The sequence below is a fragment of the Numenius arquata genome, chromosome 5, assembly GCF_964106895.1.
Source record: "Numenius arquata chromosome 5, bNumArq3.hap1.1, whole genome shotgun sequence".
Taxonomy (NCBI): Eukaryota; Metazoa; Chordata; class Aves; order Charadriiformes; family Scolopacidae; genus Numenius; species Numenius arquata.
In genome coordinates this window covers 69,284,707-69,299,394 of record NC_133580.1, presented here as the reverse complement: position 1 = coordinate 69,299,394, position 14,688 = coordinate 69,284,707, and the positions used below count along the sequence as shown (strand labels likewise).

The following is a 14,688-nucleotide window of genomic DNA, read 5'->3' as shown; positions in this document are numbered from 1 at the left end:
ACTGAAAGTGCAGTTTCTCAGAGCACAAATTTAGCAGCATCAGAAGGTCTCCTTATCCAACCTGCATCGTTCCATACGTTACCGTTCCGCATGTTCCATCTCCCTTTTCCAGCCACTCTTTCTTTGCTTCCTCCTCCTGTCACCCTTATCCTAATTTACCTGCAAATCCCTCCAGAAATGATACCAATTTCATGCTGCTGGCGTTAATGTCCTTAAGTTTACACCAAGGACTAAGTTTTACTTCAAGACCATGAAGCATTTATGTACATGCTTAATTTAGACCTAAAAATAGTTCTGTTCATCTCAACAGGCCTATTCCTAGCTGTAAAACTAAGCACACATTATGATCAAAGAGCGTCCATGCTCTGAGCCCGTCTCCGTCTGCCCTGACTCCGCCACTCGGAATTTTGGCACCTTCACCCATCTCTGATTGCCACCACTCAGTTCATCCGCTCTGAAACTTGGCTCTGTGGGTGCTGTACCAGGTTGTCATCCACATTAGTACGGTGGGCTCCAACGGGCTTCCTCTTCTGCCCAAAGTGTCACAGAATCACAAAGTGGTTTGGGTTGGAAGGGACCTCTGGAGATCATCTCCTCCAACCCCCTGACAGAGGAGGGGCACCCACAGCAGGTCCCACAGGAACGTGTCCAGGCGGGTTCGGAATGTCTCCAGAGGAGACTCCACCACCTCCCTGGGCAGCCTCTTCCAGGGCTCTGCCACCCTCAAAGTAAAGAAGTTCCTCCTCATGGTGAGATGGAACTTCCCATGTTCCAGTTTCTGCCTGTTCCCTCTTGTCCTGTCACTGGACACCACTGAGACAAGACTGGCCCCATCCTCCTGACACCCACCCTTGAAGTATTTATAGGTGTTGATCAGATCCCCCCTCAGTCTTCTCTTCTCCAGACTAAGAAGACCCAAGTCCCTCAGCCTTTCCTCAGCAGAGAGATGCTCCAGGCCCCTCAGCATCTTTGTAGCCCTCTGCTGTACCCTCTCCAGCAGTTCCCTGTCCTTCTGGAACTGGGGAGCCCACAACTGGACCCAGTGCTCCAGATGGGGCCTCCCCAGGGCAGAGCAGAGGGGCAGGATGACCCCCCTCCACCTGCTGGCCATGCTCTTCTTGATGCCCCCCAGGATGCCATTGGCCTTCTTGGCCACAAAGGCACATTGCTGCCTCATGGGCATCCTATTGTCCACCAGAACTCCCAGGTCTTTTTCCACAGACCTGTGTCTGAGCAATTAACTCACCAAAGCAAATGCTCGTTTTACCTCTAATCTAAGAGACGATAGAAAAGGTATAAAAATAAAGCCACCTGCTTGTTTCCTTCCACCTAAACTTTGACCTTTCCTTGGCAGGTCTAAGTGCCACTCTGGCTGGGAGGAGACTGCCAGGCTTTGCTCCGCACACAGGCTAAACGCCACCAGTTGTTCTCCCAGTGCTTGCAGACATAACTGGGACAAAATCCTCTTCCTCCCCTCCATTGGCCTCTTCAGGACCCCCGTTGCCCTCGCACTCAGAGCTGAGAAGAGCCTGAACAGCACTCAATGTGCTGTCTGAGAAATGTTAATATTCTCCAAACTGCATCTTAATGGTGCCACTTTTTAACCTGCTTTGATTTAGCTGTATTTGCTCCATCAGCACAAAAGCAGCCAGGCAAACCGTAGCACGTGCCATATTTACACAAACTACACCAATAAATCTAACCCCACCTTCTGTACTAGGAGACACCAGATGGACTCACTAATGTGAAAGACACACATGGGAACACATGTGTGCTCTTTGTCCTCAACTTCTCTTTCCCTGTGACCAACCCAGCTACTTCTTCCAAGCCGGGGAGCAGGCTCAGAAAGCGCGCAATGCTCCGCTGACAGACCTGTTCTGGCAAAACATGGTTTTAAAAAAACACACAAATATATCAGCATATCAGGATCTCCCACATTAAGTTGTATTCTCATCTTTATATGTTACCAGAAACTGAAAGGGCCACCTTCAAAGAGAAGTCAGGGTGACGGGAAGAAGCCACCATGAAAGGGACAGCTACAAAAATGGGTACTTCTGCCATTCCAGGCCCCAGGTTCTCCCCGCACGAAGGTACGTGTCTCAGCAGCTGGGCATCACGCAGGACAGCATCCCTCAAAACTCACCTTCTCTCAAGAGAGCAAAAACTTTATCATGAGGACAAGGTGTGGGCCCTGGCTGTCATTCGGGTTGGATGGGGCCAGGTCAGCTTTGAGGTTAAGAAGGAGAATCTTGGCGGGTACAGAGAACAGACTGTCTTATTAACCCGGGGCAGCGGGGCACTGAAAATTGGGTTTTGGCAGCTGGGGGAAAACCAGGCAGATTTGGGACAGGCTTAAACTAAAAGAGAAAAAACAGGCAAAGAAGGGAGAGAGATTGTTTTAAACCAAAAGACCACACATAAATACATAAATTAATTTTAAAAAGCAGAAACTACAACAGTGGTGAAAAGTTATCCTTCTTCTGTTGTTTCTTCTGGACCAGACTAAATTTGATACAGACAAGCAGCCCAAACTTTCAGACTCTTTTAAGAACGTAAAGTAACTACTGACGTAAGCAATCCTTCGCTCTCCTCCAGCTCTTCCCCTGGATCGGCAGCAATTACAGCGCTGGGACCCACAGCAGAACCGATGAGTTTAGAAGATGCTTCGAGCGAGTAAGTGGTCAGAGCTTCCCCACATCAATAATTAAATGGGGAGTTTGACCTGTGAGTTGTTGAATAGAAAGCCCTCAGCTTCCTCAACCTTTGCAGTTCATCGGAGAGCCAGCTGTGCAGTTACTCCACATCAGGCTGCTGACAAAACAGCAGTTTTTTTTTCTGTAAATCGTTTTTTTTTTTAACTCCCCTCCAAGAAGCTAAGCAAAACTGTCAACTAGATGGCAAGGCCTTGTGAAAAACGGCTGGTCCTAAAGAGCACCGATTTGTTCAGTTCTTCTCCGCGCGGCGTTAGGGCTGAGCCCTGCTGACAAATGGAACCAGAGGCGCTGGTACTGACTGCACTTCACCGCTGATTATTTTAGCAGAAATATCATACTACTTAAGGATTATGAGGAGCCCTGGCCTGCAGCCAGAGCTCCGGAACGCAAGCCAGAACTAAATACCACTCCTCTCCCTCTCTGTCTGATCCCCGACTGCGATTTACATTGTCTTCACTCACGCTGACAGATTTCTCCATCTGCCTAGCTGGTTATAGAGAAAAACACAAATGAGAATAGGTATTAGGTATGTCATGAGATGGTCACTGCTGAGAAGAGGTCCTTTTATGTCTCCATCAATGTGCACGAAATGACTCTCTTCCCTGGTATCACAACACAGTATCCATTAGATTGTTCTATGGGGCAGCTAGTTGCAAGCTTTATCTTTTTTCTTGAGGCTTCAAACAACATTTTTTTGCCTGTTTTCTATAGTTAAATGAGATTGTTTGGCTATCACACAACAGGTTGCTCTCAGCTTTCAAATAATTCTAATCTCAAACTGGCACTTGGAGTCATGATGCACCCTTCTGTTGCAAGGATGTCCTTTTTATCTCATAGCTACTTATTATCTGCTGCTTCTCTCTGCAGCTATGGTTTGCTGTAGACAACAACGTGTGCAAGTCCAGAAGTCAATCTGCCTCAGAAATTATCTTGAATTTCCATTCTTTTTTTCATATACATGCATTAAATTCTGACTTTTAAAAGATTCTTTTCAATGCTGTCAGCAGCTTCAGATGTGGCCCTGAATAACATTCCACCATATGCTCCAAGCAAATAATTTGGTTTTGTGGTAATAATCACACCTAAAATATTTACAGACCCAACCAGCATTTATACCACTCCTCAAATAGGTTAAAAAAATTGAATAGACTATTAATAAAAACATTCCAGCAAAATGGTAACATGTTCTTGATTATAAACATAAAAGTTTATAATCAACTATCACATGAAGAAAATAGCTCACTGTTCCTGCCCTTGACGCCTGTTGCTACTGCCTTAATAGAGTCCACAGAAATTAATATGCTGATGATTGAGGCTAGAACTTGGGTGCTTCTGAGTCAGCCTCATAAGGGACCTGAAGAAAATATTGGGCTGTTCTACCACTGCAATGCACTAAAAAAAAAAAATCCTTGTAAAAGAAAGCTTGCTAGGTAAATTACATTCTGAATGCTGCTCCTTTTTATTCAACTGCATATCCACAGCCAAAATACTGGCATCCAACTTCTCCGTTAATCAAATTATAAAGTGAAAAAAGTGTCAAGTCATCCCCGTATCATGGAACGTGTTTCACATTCCTTCCAGCCTGTCACTTCTCTCACCTGGAAGCATTTCTTGCTTTTGCTTATTACCTACGACTTTCAGCATTCCTACAAAACAAGCTGCGGCGAATTTCTATTCCAGCACTTACAAGCATTAAAAGTATAATCATATTCCATCAGCTCAGAGGTATTTGCTATTCGGGAGATGTATATTTTTTTTTTATTAATTTTGACCCACAATGTTCCACTCAAATCTCTGGGCTTAGCAGGACAGGCACAAATCCCACCATCTGCACCAGGAAAGGTTCCCTCCAGCAGATCTGTCACATTAACCGCTCTCCCAAAACACAGCGCGGCGTACAAAGGTCTCAAGCTTTTTCAAACTATAAATAAACCGCATTTGTTTCATACCTCTCACCAAGGCGGTTTCAAGAGATCGTTCCCTTGTTGGGTTTAGTAGGCAAATTTAAAGGGCCATAAAAAAATACGGTGCTGGTGTGCCTGGGGATTTTAAAGCTTAAACTCCCAAGTGTGGTGCTGTAGAATCATAGAATTATAGAATTTCCTAGGAAAGGCTAGTTTTACCCCCTGAGGGAAGAGCGGCGGTGTTGCTCTGAGGAGGTTCTTGGGAGGAGTCTCACCGAGCCATTTCCACTGATGGGTGAGGAAGGTGCAGGCAAAAAGTGAGGGGAAAAAAAAAAAAAAAAGGCACCAAAAGCAGCCCAAAACGGCAGATCAGGTCAACCTCCGATTAAATTTCGGGTAATTTCGGTTATTCTGACGAGAAGCCCCGCTCCCCCAGCACCCTGCCAGCCCAGGAGGACATTGCCAGCCCAGAAGGGCCCCCGCCACCCCTGTCCCGCCCAAATACTGTCCCCAAAGCAAGTGCTGTCGCTTCACCGGGGGGTCCGGGGCGATGAGGAGAAGGGAGGAAGGGGAGAAGGGGGACAGCCCGCCCTACCCAGGCCGTGGGCCCCGGACCCCCCGCCCGCCCCACAGCCCGTCCCCTCTCGGTTTGTGCCGCCTCACAGCCCGGCCTCCCCTCACCCCTTCCACTTCCTCACAGCTAAAAACCGCCCTTCCCTCCCTCCTTCTCTCCGAAAAGTCAGCTCGGCCCCACCAGCGTCGCTCCCCTCCCCTCAGCCGGGGGGCACGGCGTCCCCCGCCGGGCCCGGGGGGCTGAGGGGCCGCCGCTTACCCGCCGCCTGTCCGCCGGCTGCAAGGAAGTGCCTCCGGGCGGGCTGTCAGGCGCCGCCCGCCCGCCTCCCGCTGAGGGGGGAGAGGGGCCGGCAGCCGCTAAACGGACGCCGGGACGGGGGAGGAGGCCACACCAGCGCCGGAGGGCTGGTGGCCGCCTCCTGTTGCTGGTCTCCCCGCTCGGAACGGGGCCGCCCCTACCTGCCCGGCGGCCCCAGGCGGGGGGAGGCCGGGCCCGCGGCTACCGCTTCCCTCCTCCTCCTCCTCTTCCTCCTCCTCCTCCTCCCGCCTCAGCCGGCGAAAATAGCAACAGGCGGCGGGTTCGCCGGCCCGCAGAGGGACGGGCAGCCGGCGACAGGCGGGCGCCCCATGTCGCGACAGAGGGTCCCTTCCCCCCCGACCCCCTCCGGCGACGCCGCCCCCGCGTGTCTGTCGCAACCTTGTCACAACAAGCCGTCGAGAGGCGGCAGGTAAGGGCGGGAACCCTTTCCCGAGGGAATTTACCTCACAAAACCCCTCAGGTCTGGGTCCTCACCCCTCAGGCGCGGGACAGCCTTCTCCTCCGAGTCACCTCCCCGCCGCTTCTTCCATACGCCAGAAGCCACACATGCATTTTTATATATATATATATATATATATATATAAAATCACTGTAAGATCTGGCGCTAGTCGATCTTTCAGTTGCCAGAGAGGATAAGGAATGAATGGTTCCAGAGACGTAATTAATACTCCTCTGCCAGCGCTCCTTCCAGATGATCAAGGGCCTCTCCCCCGCACCCCCCCCCTCCCCGCATTCCCATTCTGCAAACCGCTTTTGCCCTCAATTAATTTCGACTCTTCTTGGCAGTTGGGCGGCTGATCTACTCACTTTTAAGCACACTGTGCTGCGCTTGTAGAATTGGAGCTTTCTTGTGGAAATTCGCCGTGCAGCTGCCCCTGTGCGGGGCTGCGAGGGAAAACAGTCGAGTAAGCCATCAAATGCAACCACGACGTTGCCCCAGATTATGAAATATAAGTCACATTTTAGTATGTAAGCACATCCCCTACTTCCCAAAGGTAAGGTGGTTGTGTCTACATGGCTTTTGCTTGCTAGGTGTTCTTTTATGTACATGAGAAAGGAGGTAGGAAAGGATGCCCCTAGGGCTGGAGCCCCTCTGCTGTGAGGACAGGCTGAGAGAGTTGGGGGGGCTCAGCCTGGAGAAGAGAAGGCTCCAGGGAGACCTTAGAGCCCCTTCCAGTCCCTAAAGGGGCTCCAGGAAAGCTGGGGAGGGACTCTGGATGAGGGAGGGGAGCCATAGGAGGAGGGGGAAGGGTTTGACACTGACAGAGGGGAGATGGAGCTGAGATGTGGGGAAGAACTTCTTTGGTGTGAGGGTGGTGAGAGCCTGGCCCAGGTTGCCCAGAGAAGCTGTGGCTGCCCCATCCCTGGAGGGGTTGAAGGCCAGGTTGGATGGGGCTTGGAGCAACCTGGTCTGGTGGGAGGTCAAGCGCCGGGTCCTGCCCTTGGTTCACGACAACCCCATGGACACTACAGGCTGGGGGAGGAGTGGCTGGAGCTGCCTGGCAGAAAAGGACCTGGGGGTGTTGGTCGACTGTCAGCTGAACAGGAGCCAGCAGTGTGCCCAGGTGGCCAAGAAGGCCAACAGCATCCTGGCCTGTGTCAGGAACAGCGTGGGGAGTAGGATTTGAGAGGTGATCGTCCCCCCGTACTCGGCACTGGTAAAGCCCCACCTCAAGTGCTGTGTCCAGTTTTGGGCCCCTCACCACAAAAAAGCCATCGAGGGGCTGGAGCGGGTCCAGAGAAGGGCAACGGAGCTGGTGAGGGGTCTGGAGCACAAGTCTTGTGAGGAGCGGCTGAGGGAGCTGGGGGTGTTCAGCCTGGAGAAAAGGAGGCTGAGGGGGGACCTTATTGCTCTCTACAACTACCTGAAAGGAGGTTGTCAAGAGGCGGGGGTCAGTCTCTTCTGGGTGGAAGACTGGTTGGACTAGATGAACTTGAAGGTCCCTTCCAACCTAGATGATTCTATGATTCTAGGTGTCCCTGCCCAGGGCAGGGGGTGGGACTGGATGGTCTTTAAGGTCCCTTCCTACCCAAACCATTCTATGACTCTCTGAAAGCAGCAGTTCCCTCAGCATTGTTCCCAATCTATTCTCAATTCATGGTTTGCCGCTTCTTCTTCAGACATGGCAATAGGTACACGTGCCTCGTGTTTTCAGTGACATCCTCTGCAGCCACCTCTCTGCAAACCGTGCCCGTGTTAAGTCTTTAAACCTTTAAAGGACAATGCTCTTACTCCTGTTATCACCCACCAGCCTCAGTATCTGAGATGAGTGTGTCCTTTTGCTCATTTTAAGCCTGCGTTTAATGCCTCTGGTAATTACTATATGGAAGATGGAGAACTGCAGTCTCCACCCTAACGGCTCCACCACTTCAGCCAAAGCTTGCGCCTTCCCAAATGATGAAGCAATGATCTTAGGAAGACTATTTTTTACTGCCTCACTGCTGCCTTTCAGACGGTGATAATGAAACAGATAAAGATCCTACAAGACTATTTCTTGCTGCTTGGAAAATCCCAGAAAAACAGAGTACTAGAGCATCACAAATAGAAAACCTTTCTTCCTTCTGTCCTTTGATAACTGGGAAACAAATTGGGCTGTGCTTGAACTCATTCTTGGGTCCCTCTATTGTTTTTCCTGTTACCTCTGGCTCATATGTTTTAATTCTTTACCTAGAAGAGTTTGTGTCACATTACTGTGTTCTGATACAAAATTTTGTAAGCAAAGTGAAATGCCTTGGTTAAGAACTACACTTACATTGGTTTAATAGTTCCATTTGCTCTAATTTTGAAAAAAATCCCCTTTTTTTCATTCAAGTAGACATAAAATATTTCCTTAACAGGAGACAAAACAAAGCTGAAGTGTTTATAATTTGACTTAAACACCTTGAAAAGCTATTCAGGAGCAGTACTCATTAACTGTTTAATCCAGTGCTTCTGAACAGCCGTGCGGTAAAGCAGCAACTGCTCTTTATAGACTGTCCTCGCAGTAGAAGGGTATTTTAATGTTACGTACCTCATATGATGTGGTGATATAGAAAAGTAGAAGACAGGGTTGTGCATAAAGTCACCTTCTCTTACTGGTTTTAGCACCTATCAGGTCTGCGAGATGTGGCCTCCCATTATTGTGATTCAACATCCACGCTTTCCTGAAGATAGGTATTTGGATGCTTTATTTGAAGAACAAAAAGGTCACTCTCTCTTTTATGTCTGTTTATCCAGGATGCAGGAAGACCAGTTTTTTTTCCTACTCATCCTGAGAGTATTCAGCCTGTCTCTCATCACAGGTTTCTACTCATCAGCCTCATTGGACACTATTCCTTCTCTCTGCTTCCTCATGAAACTGTCGCTTATGTAGGGGTGAAAAAAAGGTTTCATTTGGGAAAACAAGAAGAAAACCAGAATCGGGTCGTATGTTCCAGTCCCTAAAAGGTAAACACTTCCACGTGTTCCAGGGACTGGAATCCCTTTATTCAGGTGAAAACCCTGAAGCCCTGGGCTTCCTAATGTTCACTTTTCTGAAACAGTAAATCCCTGTTCTTTTTTCCTTCACAGGCTAGTTTTTCTTTACAGTAGCCTGTTAACTGAAAGATACCACCATCACATTAACGTGTTCAGACTGAAGAGGAAAATCAGCCTGGGCTTTGCACATCCTGGAAATGTGCATCCTGGATCTATGTAAGAACTCCATATAGAATCATAGAATGGTTTGGGTTGGAAGGGACCTTAAAGCCTGGGCAGGGACACCTCCCACCAGACCAGGTTGCTCCAAGCCCCCTCCAACCTGGCCTTCAACCCCTCCAGGGATGGGGCAGCCACAGCTTCTCTGGGCAACCTGGGCCAGGCTCTCACCACCCTCACAGCAAAGAAGTTCTTCCCCACATCTCAGCTCCATCTCCCCTCTGTCAGTGTCAAACCCTTCCCTCTCCTCCTAGGGCTCCCCTCCCTCATCCAGAGTCCCTCCCCAGCTTTCCTGGAGCCCCTTGAGGGACTGGAAGGGGCTCTAAGGTCTCCCTGGAGCCTTCTCTTCTCCAGGCTGAACCCCCCCAACTCTCTCAGCCTGTCCTCACAGCAGAGGGGCTCCAGCCCTCGCAAAATCTCCGTGGCCTCCTCTGGCCCCACTCCAACAGGTCCATGTCCTTTTAGCCATTTTAACTATTATCTCTTTGTTCAGTTACACTTCAAAAAAATGCAAAGAAAACCCCACCACTGCCTTTTGTGCAGAACCTGAGTATCGAGGCTTGTACAAGGTACACTCTGAGAACATGCAGGCAATGAAGCCTCTTTTGTAGGCTAAGGAGGAGAAGCACCTCCTCCCTTGATTCTAGTTGGGGCAGGGTTGTAGATCAGTACAAATTTAGGCTGAATGTGCCTGGCCGTGGCTGAGGGCAGAACCTGGGGCTGTGGATTCACCCTTTGAAGTAACCGCAACGCGAACAGGAAGTTTTAAGTTTCCACCCAAGAAGATGCTTTACAGGGTTCAAGCTGCTCCACAGTTCTGGATTATGAATTTGAATACGGGCACCTACCTTGTGCTTCAGTTGCATTGAAAGCCTCTGTGCTTTTCCCTCTGCGTTACCCATAATGATGAATTTCTATCTATTGCTATTACATAATACAGTCTAAGGCTTTATTTGCCATTTGTTTCACGGAAATCTGTTTAGTACCTTAGTGAGGGCATGATACTGCTTTGCAGTCGTTTGAATTAAATGAGCTCTGGGTGAAGTGCTACATTCTTATCCGGTGACACTGTATCTCCAGATGCTGTTTATATATAGTTCCAGACATTCCATGAACAAAATTTGAATTATAACTGTTATTATAGCACATTTGCTTGTTTCGTATGCTGTAGGAGCACATGCCAGCGACACTCGTTAGTGATTATCTTCATAGACAAGGCTGTAACAGAGTTTTCTGTTACCACTGATCACGATTAAAGAGTCAAGAAAGAGTGGAGCTACTGTTAGAGCTCCTGCCTGCCACCTGTGCTTTTGCACATTTTGGATGTCATGATTAATCCTCCCTCCCCTTCATTCCCATAAATACGTTTGAAAATTACTTACTGGTGATTGTGTGAGTATTTTAAGCTTTTCCTTTTGTTTGGAAGCTGCTGTTGCTGTGCTGTGGTTTATATTGCATTTTCTTTACGACTGGGCAGTTTAATAGGCTCATCCCGTTTTGCACAGTGTTCAGATGGTGCGTGACCCCATTTCAGGTACCTGGGAATCACTATACAGGAGAGAAACCGTGGCTTCCACTTGGGAGTCGAGCAGAAATACTATCCTTGAGGAATCTGTGTGCTTACAGAGTGCAAAGAAATACTGCGAAGGAAAGCAGTTCAGCTCGGTTTAATTACCTTTGATTACTTTCGTACTTACGGGCAGAGAACGGTTTTGTTGGTCATTATTTTTATTTACAATTAATTTTTAGTTTTTACTTACGTATGGCATTCAGGTGCCTTCAGCCATGGCATGCTAAAAGTCCCCAATCTTGTAAAGACTTATGCCAGTGCTTAGGCAACAAATGTTAATTTAATATCGTTTTGATGTTACTATTCACAAGGATAAAGGTTTGTTTATCGTTGGTGTGTCAAAATAAAACTCACAACCACTAGAACTTTGAAAAGCAATAGTGAGCAGGAAACTTCATTTACAGAAGCTTTGTAGGTGACTTACAGATTTGAAGACATTTTAAGACTGGTACAATATGAAAATAATTGATTATATATGAAATATTCTTTTATAGTGAATTCCAGTTTTCCTTGTATGATTTGTTGTATATATACAACAAGTCATACAAGGATATGTACAACAAATATATATATATAGCAGAAGTCTCAAATAAATCCTCTGCAACTCCAGTACAGTACTCGTATGTTCCATAATCTGCTGTGGACTAAGATCACAGCCTGTAAGGAAGATGAAATGTATTTATTTCCTTCCAGCCAAACTGTTTCATAAAGTTTACTGAAAAAAAGAAATAAATTCAGAGGTGTATTTAAGTTGTGACTAGTGAACAAACCAATAACCTTATAGTGAAGTCCATCGGTCTAGTCTTAAACCATTACTGTGCTTCTATTTTTTTGGGTTTTACCAATTATTTTTTATTAGAGTTTTTAGTACTATGCTAATTTCTCCTCAGTCTAGAGGCATTTCCCCGCTAGGCATTCCCTGAAGGACCAAATGTTTACCACTTTCATTAGAATTATGAGTATTCATCTTTTATAAAAACAAGGCTCATTTTACCTGGTTTTGGTAACTTCGGGATGCGTCTTTCTCTGGGAGTAGCCAGGGATTCCCTTCCGCTTGGGTTCAGTCTGGGCTGCGAGTGTTCTTTATTCCAGTGGCAGTTGCCACTTTCTGGATAAAATACCAGTGCCTGTGCTCCCGGCTACTCACAAATTACATTCGTCTGGTTTTTTTAATGTCCGTTCTGGGACTAATCATCTCTAAATTGGCTTCATTGTCTCACAAAACATTTTGATGGAGGAATTAGACCAGCTGTGAAAAAGCAGTAGCTTTCCAACTTGCAATATTAACCTCCCTCCCGTTTGCAATACTACCCCTGCCTTTGTTTCAGTTCTTTATTTCAGTTCTAGATCCTCTTCCTCTAATGCAAGACAAGGTTAGTAAAGACTCCAGCAACAACATCTTGTAATTCTGTAGTTTGCCATAATGGTTCAATCGGCTTGATAAACCAGTGTGGGTCTTTTTCGTTCCCCCAACTCGAGGTTGTGAACTTCTCTTTGGGACAGGGCAGGGAATGGGGCAAGGAAATACTTTGTTCGTGGGAATACAGAATGATACAGATTTGGCCATCATCTTGACCACGTCTGTACTGTTTCTGAGGATGCTCTAAAGCCATCTTCAGGTGGTCCCAGCATATATCAACTCATTGCTGGTCCCACTGGCAGACTTTTAAAACACTTGCAGAGTTCTCCAAGTGCATTCACTCAGTGTACAGCATCCAACCTTTCATAGGCCTTTGTGGGATGGCTGTAAAGGCTCTTCTGTCTTGCCTTATACCATTCTGCTCCATCAGACCTTCTGTGTAGCCTAAAAAAAGGAGTTCTCAGACGGATGACAATAAATCAGTCTTGCTGTACTAGGACCTGGTAGAGGTAGCCAGTTTAGGGGATCAGTTAGGTGGAAGATGAGAGAAGGATGAGGAGGTTCCCTCTAAAGATGTGAACAAGGAGAATCACAGAGTGACGTGGGGTTGGAAGGGACCTCTGGAGATCATCTCCTCCAACCTCCCTGACAAAGCAGGTCCACCCAGAGCAGGTTGCACAGGAACGTGTCCAGGCACGTTTGAATGTCTCCAGAGATGGAGACTCCACCACCTCTCTGTTCCAGGGCTCTGCCACCCTCAAAGTGAAGAAGTTCCTCCTCATGTTGAGATGGAACTTCTTATGTTCAAGTTTGTGCCCATTTCCTCTTGTTCTGTCACTGAGCACCACTGAATGGTGAAGACAGTGACAACAGTGCTGAGGGACATGGGTCAGTGATGGGTTTTGTCAGTGTTGGGTTGATGGTTGGACTCGATGATCTGAAAGGTCCCTTCCAACCTTGGCAATTCTATGATTCTATAATGGGGCAGCAACATCGTCACTGCTATCATCATATCAGCATGTTAGCAGGACCAGCAAAGCAGCCACCTGTCCATCCCAGCACCACCAGGGACTGCCTGGTGGTGATCTAGGCCCTAGGAGATATTCAAGCAGGACAGAAGTAGTAATTAATGCATGTAGATGATCCACAAATAACGGCAACAGCTCGGCAGAAACCCAGCCTGGCACAGGAACCCGAGGGATAGACCGGGCCATCTGTTTCTCCTTAGCGTCCCTCAAGAGCGAAGCACCTTGAGAGGGTCTGGTGAAGGTTAAACACAGATGGCTTTCCTAGAGAGAGGAAACATTAGCAAAAGCCAGATCCGGGCTTGGTATGTAGAAGCAGATGTAAGATAAACATACCTCCCTAGCCTGTGGAGGTGTTCAGATAAATACAGAAAATGATAAAAAAAAATTCAGGAGCTGTAAGCCCACTGTCTTCAGACAGAGCTTCCCTGTGAATTCAGTGAAGCATCCTGTACCACAATCTGTAACAAAAGAAATGGAAGGAATGCTACAAATGAAAGTAAAAAGAATCATAGAAGGGTTTGGGGTGGAAGAGACCTTACAAGCCACCCAGTCCCACCCCCTGCCCTGGGCAGGGACACCTCCCACCAGACCAGGTTGCTCCAAGCCCCCTCCAACCTGGCCTTGAACCCCTCCAGGGATGGGGCAGCCACAGCTTCTCTGGGCAACCTGGGCCAGGCTCTCACCACCCTCACAGCAAAGAAGTTCTTCCCCACATCTCAGCTCCATCTCCCCTCTGTCAGTGTCAAACCCTTCCCCCTCCTCCTATGGCTCCCCTCCCTCATCAAGAGTCCCTCCCCAGCTTTCCTGGAGCCCCTTGAGGGACTGGAAGGGGCTCTAAGGTCTCCCTGGAGCCTTCTCTTCTCCAGGCTGAACCCCCCCAACTCTCTCAGCCTGTCCTCACAGCAGAGGGGCTCCAACCCTCCCAGCATCTCCGTGGCCTCCTCTGGCCCCACTCCAACAGGTCCGTGTCCTTCTGATTTTGGGGACTCCAGATCTGGACACAGTGCTCCAGGTGGGGTCTCTCTAGAGGGGAGCAGAGGGGTAAGTACATCATCTAGGCTGGGCTGGGAGCTTCTGAAGAGCCGTTTGCTCTGAAGCTCGGGCTGCAGCACAGTGCAGGAAAACATGTTTTGCAAGGGCAGCCTGTGGTTAAGTCACAAGCCAGATGTTCAACTCTACCAAGAGTGAAATAGGCCAAACATTCACCCTTCCACTTCTCACAGAGCCAGTACCTTGAAATAAGACCCTTTGCTCTGTTGTGGGGACCATCTGCCCGTGTCTCCCCTTCTTCCCCCCAACCTGACGCTGGGCTAGAGACACGGCACAGCCATTCATAAGAAGTGCTGCTCCTTGAAGAACCAATCCCATCTGCACGCGGGGTGAAATAACTTGTAGCTGAGCCCGAATGGCACCCGCATCCCTCTCATCAGGATGCTGAGAAACTTCTAGAGCTTTCCCAAATGTTCTTTCCCCATACCCAGCTGCACCACTGCTGCAGTCTTTAAGTTGTATTGAAAATAACATGGATGGAGAACTTCTGTGAG

At 48.1% G+C, this 14,688-nt stretch overlaps 1 protein-coding gene across 1 annotated transcript in view; it reads right to left on the bottom strand.

Annotated features, from left to right (window-relative positions):
* The window catches only part of TBC1D1 (TBC1 domain family member 1), a 93,922-nt gene extending 88,291 nt beyond the window's left edge, over window positions 1-5,631 (bottom strand). Inside the window, exon 1 of the mRNA XM_074147324.1 lies at window positions 5,451-5,631. The gene's annotated coding sequence lies outside the window, so the exon portion shown is untranslated. The remainder of the gene's footprint in view (window positions 1-5,450) is intronic.
* Window positions 5,632-14,688: the final 9,057 nt, after the last annotated feature.